Source organism: Pseudorasbora parva, chromosome 20 (assembly GCF_024679245.1).
Source record: "Pseudorasbora parva isolate DD20220531a chromosome 20, ASM2467924v1, whole genome shotgun sequence".
NCBI classification, from domain to species: Eukaryota; Metazoa; Chordata; class Actinopteri; order Cypriniformes; family Gobionidae; genus Pseudorasbora; species Pseudorasbora parva.
This window is the reverse complement of record NC_090191.1, coordinates 4,478,210-4,488,255: the sequence shown is the minus strand read 5'-3', so window position 1 is coordinate 4,488,255 and position 10,046 is coordinate 4,478,210. Positions and strand designations below refer to the sequence as shown.

Here is a 10,046-nt window from a genome sequence, read left to right as displayed (position 1 = left end):
TACTTCATGTTGTCCGAGTTTGGAGGAGATTGAATGAATCACTTTTGAGGAGAAGGTAAAAACTCAGAGCTCGCTTTGCCACTTCTTGTTATCTTCCAACCAAATTATCTGACTTCCTGTTGGTCAGAGCTAATGACTGTAAATTAGAAAGTTGTCTGGCTCGAAATGTACAATATATATACCGAGTTTGGTGAATGTAGATAAAACTAACCCCCCCACTTTGGACAAAAGTGACACACTTCCTGCTGCCAGTTGGTGGCGCTATAACTTTGACTCACAAAAGTCATATCCATGTGATCGGCCTCTTACAACGAACACACAGCTGAAGTTTCATCAAAATGAATTAATGTATGCAAAAGTTATAACACACTTCCTGTTTCCCTTTTCTCGCCATAAATTTGTCTCTTCGCCACGGCCAAACCGTTTGAGATATCAAAAAGTTGCTTGCAATTTAGCATTCTCAGTGTGTTGACTTCATGCTGACCGAGTTTGGTGCTGATCGGGTCAATCGTCTAGGAGGAGTATCGCAAATTCCAGAGCATGCGTTTTCCGAACAACCCATAATAGCTCACTTCCTGTTGGGCAAAGCTTATGACTATGAGTGCGGAAGTTGTTTGGCCCGATGAGATCTATAAGTGTACCGAGTTTCATACATGTACGTGCAAGTGTGTTTAATATATAGACCCAGTTTATCAAGGGGGCGCTGTTGAGCCCCCCTGCCACGCCCGGGGCAAAGGCCTCTGCCCGACCCTGTTGGCCGCGCATTCCGATGCGTGTGCAAAGTTTCAAGAGTTTTCGAGCATGGGAAGGGCCCCAAAAATGCCCAAAAGGCGAAAAGATAATAATAATAATAATAATAATAATAATCCTTAGAAGAACAATAGGGCTCTTCGCCCTTTCAGGGCTTGGGCCCTAATAATAATCCTTAGAAGAACAATAGGGCTCTTCGCCCTTTCAGGGCTTGGGCCCTAATAACAAATAATCCTTAGAAGAACAATAGGGCTCTGCGCCCTTTCAGGGCTTGGGCCCTAATAAAAAAAAAAAATAATAATAATTAAAAAAAATTCCATATATTTTGCCATTTCTTTCTAATCTCACTATATATCAACCCCTTGATTTCTGATTTACTCAGAGATACATTAATTTCTATTTGTTGATGATTTAATGCTTTTTTTGCCAGCTGGTCTACCTCCTCATTTCCGTCCACACCTACATGCGCTGGTACCCAAAGGAAGAATACCGATATCCCTAACTGCCTTACTCTAAATAAACATTGTAGAACTTCAAATATTAGATCCTGTCGAGACTCAGATTTTCCACTTAAAAGGCTATTTAGAGCAGCCATTGAATCAGCACATATCACTGTTCTTTCTGGTTTTACTTCTTCAATCCACTGTAGTGCTATTATTATAGCTAATAATTCAGTAGTAAAGACTGATATATAATGGTCCTTAAGAGCAGTGCTGGTGCATGACCCATTCATAGATGTGTACAATTCAAAAGATGGTAATTTCTTTTAATTGAACTTTAAACTTAACCATGTGGTTATATTTTCTGTAGTTTCAGGAATGTACTGTTTGAAGATGCCATTGATTTAAAGTGAAATAGTTAGAATAATGGTGAAATAAGTACTTAATGTATTAAAGATTTGTGATGTCATGAGTTTTTTATTTTATTTATTTTTGCTTTAAATCAGAGTTCGCAATTACTGATCTGGCTATGGTTTAATTTCCCCCCTCAGCAAATAAAATGTGACGCATTACGGTTCCCCTGGCACTAAATGCTCAGCAGTTTGAAGAGTTTCTTCAAGAAGAGTTTCCACTACTTCGTGGAAACAGTTTTGAACTCTGCAGAATGGACAAGATCAGAAGGCTGCATGTTTTGACCTGCCCAATCCAGACACCTTCTGCAATAAGGGCTTTTGGTGAACTTGGGCGATCTGCTCTGTATATCAGACCACAGGTAAATGCATTTTTATTGGGGACACAAACATTCATTTTAGGGTGATTTTATCATTAATAAAAACCATGTCAATGTTTTCCCTCAACTATGTTTTGGGAAGCAGATCTTTTTTTTCTTTTTCTTGCATCAACAGTGACAATAATTACAACAGCTTTACAAATGTAAAAAAAAAAAAACACCTATTCAAAACAAATTGTAGTTTGATGACGCAAAGTGTGAGCGCAGCATCTTGGGAGATGTGGTCTTCTCATCACAGCCGGTGGAAAATAGGACTCCTTCATGGATGCGGTTATTAACGTTACTGTAGTGTAAAGCAGAGCAGGACCGAGTGTTATGGACCTGAGCAAAGCTGCTGGAGCGATTGTTAAACAAATACCCGCCTTGCGAATACCGGGACTTTTATTATGACGGGACGGGACTCATTTGCCGGGCGTCTGCACAGATCCGCTCTTCCGGTTATGATTTTGAGGTAATGTAGCTCGGTTTATCATATTAGATACATTTAAGTGTGTTCAAAACGATGTTATGACGTTACTCCGTGCGTTCACTTGTTCACACTGCTAAGAGAAAAGCGCTCCTGCCAAATAAAACCCGAAACCCAGGGTAACGCAGATATGACGCAATTGACAGGCGACTCCCTCAAATGCAATGCTGCAACGTCCCTGTCCTTAGTTAAAATAGCAATTTTCTCACAATTTACAAATAGTTGGAAACTTCTGGGATATTGTAGGTACTCAACTGAACAAAATATATAACACCGGCCTAGTGGTTTTTGGATATTTTACAGCAAAAATACTACATAGTGCACCTTTAACATTACTTGTAAAAATAAATGCATTACTTTCTACCAGTATGACTACTACTAATAAGTCAATTGTCTCTCCTGATGGCAAGTACACTAGTGCATATCTTATCTTTATCTACCTAGTTTATGATATACTGATCAAATAACATTTTATTATAACACATTTTATAATTGTTTTTTTCTTTGTTGTAGAGGGACAATGAGATGATGTGTTTGGACCCAGATGAACTTCCAGAGGTAAACAATGTACAGAAAGAATATTCCATTGTACAATTCTGCATGTACTACACAAAATTTGTTATCATAAACGGTACACTGCATTAGATTATCCCTCCTTATAATGCTCCTGATTTGTACCACAATTATCTATATTGCTTGTTTTATCTAATAACACACACTCAGTTAATCTCAAATCCATTACTTTTAACTCTTTGTTGTCACAGGACATAGATACTGAGAGTACGTCATCTGAACAATCAGAGAATCTGGAGCACAAAAACTATTCATCTGATTCATCCGATTCACCAGTGCCAGAGAGTAGCCCCGTCCTGTCCCAATTGGAGGAAGACCGTTCACCTGGACATTCACCACTGTCAGAGAGTAGCCCTGCCCTGTCCCGATTGGAGGAAGACCGTCCTCCTGTCCAATCGCCACTGTCAGAGAGTAGCCCTGCCCTGTCCCGATTGGAGGAAGACCGTCCTCCTGTCCAATCGCCACTGTCAGAGAGTAGCCCTGCCCTGTCCCGATTGGAGGAAGACCGTCCACCTGGACATTCGCCACTGTCAGAGAGTAGCCCTGCCCTGTCCCGATTGGAGGAAGACCGTCCTCCTGTCCAATCGCCACTGTCAGAGAGTAGCCCTGCCCTGTCCCGATTGGAGGAAGACCGTCCTCCTGTCCAATCGCCACTGTCAAAGAGTAGCCCTGTCCCAATTGGAGGAAGACCGTCCTCCTGTCCAATCACCACTGTCAGAGAGTAGCCCTGCCCTGTCCCGATTGGAGGAAGACCGTCCACCTGGACATTCGCCACTGTCAGAGAGTAGCCCTGCCCTGTCCCGATTGGAGGAAGACCGTCCTCCTGTCCAATCACCACTGTCAGACAGTAGCTCCATCCTGTCCCAATTGGAGGAAGCCCGTCCTCCTGTCCAATCACCATGGTCAGAGAGTAGCTCCATCCTGTCCCAATTGGAGGAAGACCGTCCATCTGTCCATTCACCACGGTCAGAGAGTAGCCCTGCCCTGTCCCAATTTCCTGAAGGTCCTGAACATGTAATTCCTGACTCTGCAACTGATATTAATGACCTGATAAAACAACTCCAGCAAAATGTCCAAAGAGAGCCACCTAGAGCAAACATTATTAATGTGTACAGGGAGGATGTTAGATTGTGCCATACGGGCTTTCCAGAGGCAGAGGTTTAATGCAGAGGCCCGCATTGATGTTGCCTTTGTTGATGTCCAAGGCAGAGGAGAAGGGTCAGTTGATGAAGGTGGGCCCAGACGTGAATTTCTGCGGCTTTTGATGCAGGAAATCCAACACTGCAAGATTTTTGAAGGGCCAGAGGAATCAAGGTCATTGGCACTTCTTGGTGATGGTAAGTTTCACAGTCACTCTGTATTACTTCAGAATTTAGAAAAAAAATTTCAATTATTTCAGGCACTAAGACAGAGTGGTGGCTTAAAAATAATGAGGACCAATCGGAATAAATCATTGGTTGATATACCAGTGCCATCAGGTGTCTACACTGCTGACTACTTGAGAAATGAAAGTGGACTTAACAGGGCAATGGCCTATGTTGTACCTTTGCAGCCTTGATTGATGACATGCAACCAGGAGGTTGGTGAACAGGTAATGAAAAAATCTATTTTTTTTTTTTTATTATTTTACATTAATTGTGAATGAAAATTACAACTTTGATTTAATTCTGTATATGTGCTTGCAATGGAGACATGCCACAAATGCTTCCTTGAGGTGCCACTTTGTGACGAAAAGTAAGTTGAAACGGTTGTTGAAGCAAATATGAAAATTCATACACCTTTACACTTTAACACCTACAGTAAGGGGCATTTAGTTAAGCTAACCCGCTGTCACACAGAGAACATGCAAACTCCCCAGCTATTAAACCACATGAGACAGTTTCATGGTGCAGGGTCCAGACTCTGTCATGTTTTTTATGAAGTACTTCAACTTACTTTAGGAACAAATTAATTTTGTGTTTAGTTATTGACTTGCACTTGTTGTGTTCCATTGTGTGGTACTGAACATGTACTAGTCTTTATAAATAATTTTTATTTGAATAATTTTTACAACAGTTTTAAATGGTTTGCATGAACATTTTCCTATAATTTAAGCATTTAAATAGTTCCTAGACATGTTTGGTTTTACTCACACTAAACACTCAAAGACTTTAGCGCAACATTTTAATATTGCATCACCATTCAGTTTTCATTGCTCTTTATAAATCTTCATATAATTAATTCCACTTTACACATTTTAATCTTATTTTCTAATTGTAAATTATAAACCCTCTGAATTTATAAACCCCCACTTGTTTAGTTCTACCATTGAAAAAAAATAACAACACCACTCACTGCATCGAGGATCATTTAGAGAGACGTATCTGCAGTTAAAACAAAGATTATGACTTCTTCGGGGTAGACTGCCACAGAACAGTTTTCCCGGTTGAATTAAGTACATCAAAAGATGTGAAAATAAACCCTGACATGGGATGGTCTGCTTTGTATTTAAGACTAAAGGTACAGACCTTACATTTGTTTAACTTTAAAGTTAAAATTAAAAGAAATTTTGCCTACCACAAAAGCAAATTCAGCAGTTTTTAGATCTTGTTGGACCAACTTTGTCGAGACACAGCTATCCCCTCAGCCCTAAAATCAGCTGCTGGCGGCTCTTTTCTTTCTTTCTTTTTTCTCTGCCATATAGTAGCAGCTGATTATATGTTTTGCGTGTTGCGTTTTATTGACTAGGCCATCTAATAATATAAATGAGTCATTTACACAATAATGTGAAGCAGCTGCTGCATGGGCAATCATCCCTGTTTGTGGAGTAAATCAAGACACTCTATGGAAAATATATTGTAATAATTTAAATGACGCATGCTCATGATGCGGTTGAGCAGGAGATTGCTGGTTCGTGCACTCATTTCAGAATTATGTCAAATTTAGGTGCAATTTTGTATGATAAATGAAAGTTCAACTATTTCTGAAGTGCTTCTTTTATAAAGAACATACTTTTTTCACATAACGCAGTGAAACAGCCCCTGAATAGAGTAAATAATCGATTCTTGAGCCATCGATATAAGCCAATTCAGCACTGCGGCCACGGACAGCACCCGCTAACGTCGCACTTAAGAAGGTATACCTTAAGCGACCTACTAAGGTATAGTTCGGGGAACACACCTAGAAATGGTATACCTTCAGTTAAGTTATACCTTTAGAGTCTTCGTAGCGCGCTAAGAGACAACGTTATCGGGAAATGCAGCCCTGGACTATTCCCTTTATGTTCTGCTCAAGATCCCCATTGTTTCACTTCACCACTCCATCACCGTTCTTGGTCTTAATGGACAGCACCTTCCTGCCATTACGCATGTCTACTGACACCCTTAAACTGGTCACTTCCGTAAACCTCATGGCAGGGGCTCAAATTCGGCTCTGGCATACCCAGCCCATCTGGCCCATGAGTTCTTTGTAAATGTTTTTGCTGGGGTTGGGGCCTTAAATTGGCGTATATAAATGAAACTAGGACAAGGACAAATAATAATGATAGATATTATCAAATTTGCTGCAAATGCAGATAAACTTAATATTGCTTTTTTGTCACACAGAAATGCCCTTGGCAGTAAAGAACTGATGATTTTGAGCTAGGATGCAGGAAAGTAAATTTACTTCTTTTAAATGCTGTCATCATTTACTCACTCTTGTGTCAAACCAAACCTGTATGACTTCTGTGAAACACAAAATAATATGCTTTGAAGAATGTTGGCAACCAAGCCATTTGGGTTAGGCTCTATTTGAATATTGTATGAACAAAAAAAACAGACTCAAATTATTTTATTTTATGCTACACAGAAATAAATTCATTTAGGTTTGGAGTGACATTAGGGTGAATAAATGATCACATTTCTGGGTTGAACAATCATATTTTTCAAGAGTTAACTCATCATTTAAGTAAGACACTGATATCTATCTTTCATGAGGATATTACATTTCATTAAATCTATAAAAAAAAGTTAAAACTTTTTAAAAAGTAAAAAAAAAAGCTTTGTCCTTAATTCATGGGATCCAGACTTTAAAGCAGTTTTATGGACTATAGTTTAACTGTAGGCCAGTTTCATTTAAATGTAAGATCATGGTAGTCACAGGGTAAAAAACATAGACTGTAAAAACCTTGCTCCTCATTATGGCTATATGGTTTCTAAAACTATATAAAACATATATAATAAACTATTATACTTGTAAGTAAATCAGACATAGTAATTTTCCGAGGGTTTGGTATGATCTGACTGACCCCAGAGCAACTAGAGGATGTGCTGATCGCCTTTCTGATATTATTGATTTTCTCAGAGAAGTAGGAAGCAAACTCACTGCATTTACTGTCTGAGAGCATTTCACTAGGAGTCTGACTCGGGGGGTTTGTTAGTCTCTCGACAGTAGCAAAAAGAGTGCGCGTGTTGTTTATGTTTCTGTTTATAATATTTGAGAAGAAGGTCTGTCTAGCTTTGCCTAGTTCAACATTGAAAGCATGAAGGGTGTCTTTATAGATGTTATAATGGACTACAAGTTTTGTCTTCCGCCACATGCGTTCAGATTTTCTGCATTGTCTTTTCATTATTTGTATTGCTGTTGAGTTTCTCCAAGGTGCTTTTTGTTTGGTACTCTTTTTCCTGACTTTTAGAGGAGCAATATCATCAATTACACTCTTAACTTTTAAATTAAAGGAGTCAAGGAGAAAATCAACAGAGTCTGCAGATATGCTTGGTGTTAGAGATAAAGCCTTCATAAACAGCACATTAGTGTTCTCATTTAAGCATCTCTTTTTGACAGAGACAGATCTAGCTTCAATGGCAGGAGAGATTGATATATCAAAGAAAATACAGAAATGATCAGACAGTGCCACATCCTTAATAACAATCGATGAAATGTTTAGACCCTTACTGATAAGTAAATCTAGAGTGTGTCCACGATTGTGTGTGGGTCCATTTACATGCTGTGTCAAATCAAAAGTGTTAAGAACAGTCATGAGCTCTTTTGTTGTACTGGATTCAATATTGTCTATGTGAATGTTAAAATCCCCAGCAATAGCAAAACAGTCAAACTCTGAGGAAATTATTGATAACAGTTCTGTAAAGTCCTCAGTGAAACCTGCAGAGTATTTCGGAGGCCTATAAATAATGATAAGCAGGATGCGTGGAGAACCTTTTAACACAATACCCAGATATTCTAGAGACAAATAGTCACCAAATGATACTTGCTTACATTGATAGAAATCTTTAAAAAGAGCAGCAACACCCCCACCTCTCCTAACTGCTCTGCAAACACTCATAAAAGTAAAGTTAGGAGGGGCTGCTTCATTTAGGACTGTTGCACTACAGTTTTCTTCTAACCACGTTTCATTTAGAAGCAGAAAATCTAGGTTGTTAGTGGTTATTAGGTCATTGACTAGAAATTATTTGTTCTTAAGTGAACGGATGTTTAAAAGCGCTAACTTAACAGTAATAATTTTTTTCTCCACATTAATCCTATTTTGGCAGGTAACAGGCAGCAGATTATATTGGTTTGTTAAACGGCCTGACAATATTGCTGTCATATTCTCTTGATAATGAAAGGACGTTAAAGATAATGGACAGGAAATCACTGGAAACCCAATGTGTCCCACCTCAACTCTGTTTTGATATTCATTTAAATTCACTGTATTGTGGAGGATTTTCTGCAGGATGGTGATGCATGGACGGGTTGCTGACCACAGATATCTGCAAGAGAAAAAGCTATATGATCAGCTTCCTTGCTTACTGATACTATTAAACAATTAATGCACCTAATACTAAACGATTTACACACATTCAGTTCATACGGCTTCTCTTACCTCTGTGTTGTTAAGATGTTGGAAATGATTGGGTCTAAAGTCACATGGCGGTGGAATTATAACTTGTGGAACAAACGGCACCTTTAGAAAAACATGTCGATTTTTATCCCACACGTGCAATGACACTGGCAGATAGTTTCAGTATTACAGGTTTATAGACATCAGTGTAGTAGGAAAAAAAGTAAAAGACAGAAATCCTATTGTAATGTCCTGGTGTGGAAACTTATGCTTTCATTTGGATTTCTTAAAATAATTTCACAACTAAAAAAAAAACATGATATGTAGTTGGGAATGTTGCTGTTTTTGAAGCAGTTAAACCTTGTGGCATATTGCAAAGCTTTTCCAGCTCTTGTGTTTTTATTAATGACATTTTTATTAGTCAACGTCAACTCCACTTTTATCTCATAGTGCTTGACTTCAAATAATCTGAGGTTCACTTTATTTACATGCACATCATTTCCAACATTTTTGTTGAGAGAAGTTAAAAACTTTATGTTAATTGAGGATTTGAACATTTAAAAGGGGAATTTAACTAATACATTGTTGTAGTGTTTGTTGGTTCTTTTAAAGCATAAACACAAGTGTGAAGTATTTCACTTCTATATGTATATCTGAGGGGTTCAGCTGACAAAAACATTTGGGAACCCCTGACATCTCTCACCTGAGGAGCACAGCAGCAGACGGCTTTACAGGCAAATGCTGACAGACAGATGGAGACGATAAACTCAACGAAGGCGAATAGCACCAATACAATACCGGTTCCTGAGAAGAGAGTCTGAGAGAGACTTCAACATTAGCACTAATAATAATCAGACAATGATTAATAATTAGCACTCATACAGTAGCTTATCATATCTATAGGTCAAACTGGACTGAGTTTACAATTAATGTATAAAGTCAATGTTTGTATTGTAAATGATCAGTTACAGTAAGAGATCTATAAACTACTTCTGAAATGTTGAACAAAAGACTGGACTTAAAGAGTCATGAAACCCCAAAACACTTTTTTTGAGATGTAAACAGATATGTATAGGCTGCACATCATTGAAAACACTAAGGGTACTTATTAATGGTATTCATATGTGAAAATAGTTATTTTTGCATTTTTCAGAGCGATTTCTGTCTTCCGGTTTGAAAAGTTTAGTCGGAGCAACGTCACAAATGCTGACGTCGGCACGGCCTTTT

At 38.6% G+C, this 10,046-nt stretch overlaps 1 long non-coding RNA gene across 1 annotated transcript; it reads right to left on the bottom strand.

Annotated features, from left to right (window-relative positions):
* Nucleotides 1–8,609: 8,609 nt before the first annotated feature.
* Nucleotides 8,610–9,737, bottom strand: LOC137049437 (uncharacterized). The gene is made up of 3 exons (XR_010899598.1): nt 9,523–9,737; nt 8,862–8,942; nt 8,610–8,748 (listed from the first exon to the last, which is right to left on the bottom strand). It is a non-coding gene; the product is annotated as an uncharacterized lncRNA (long non-coding RNA).
* Nucleotides 9,738–10,046: the final 309 nt, after the last annotated feature.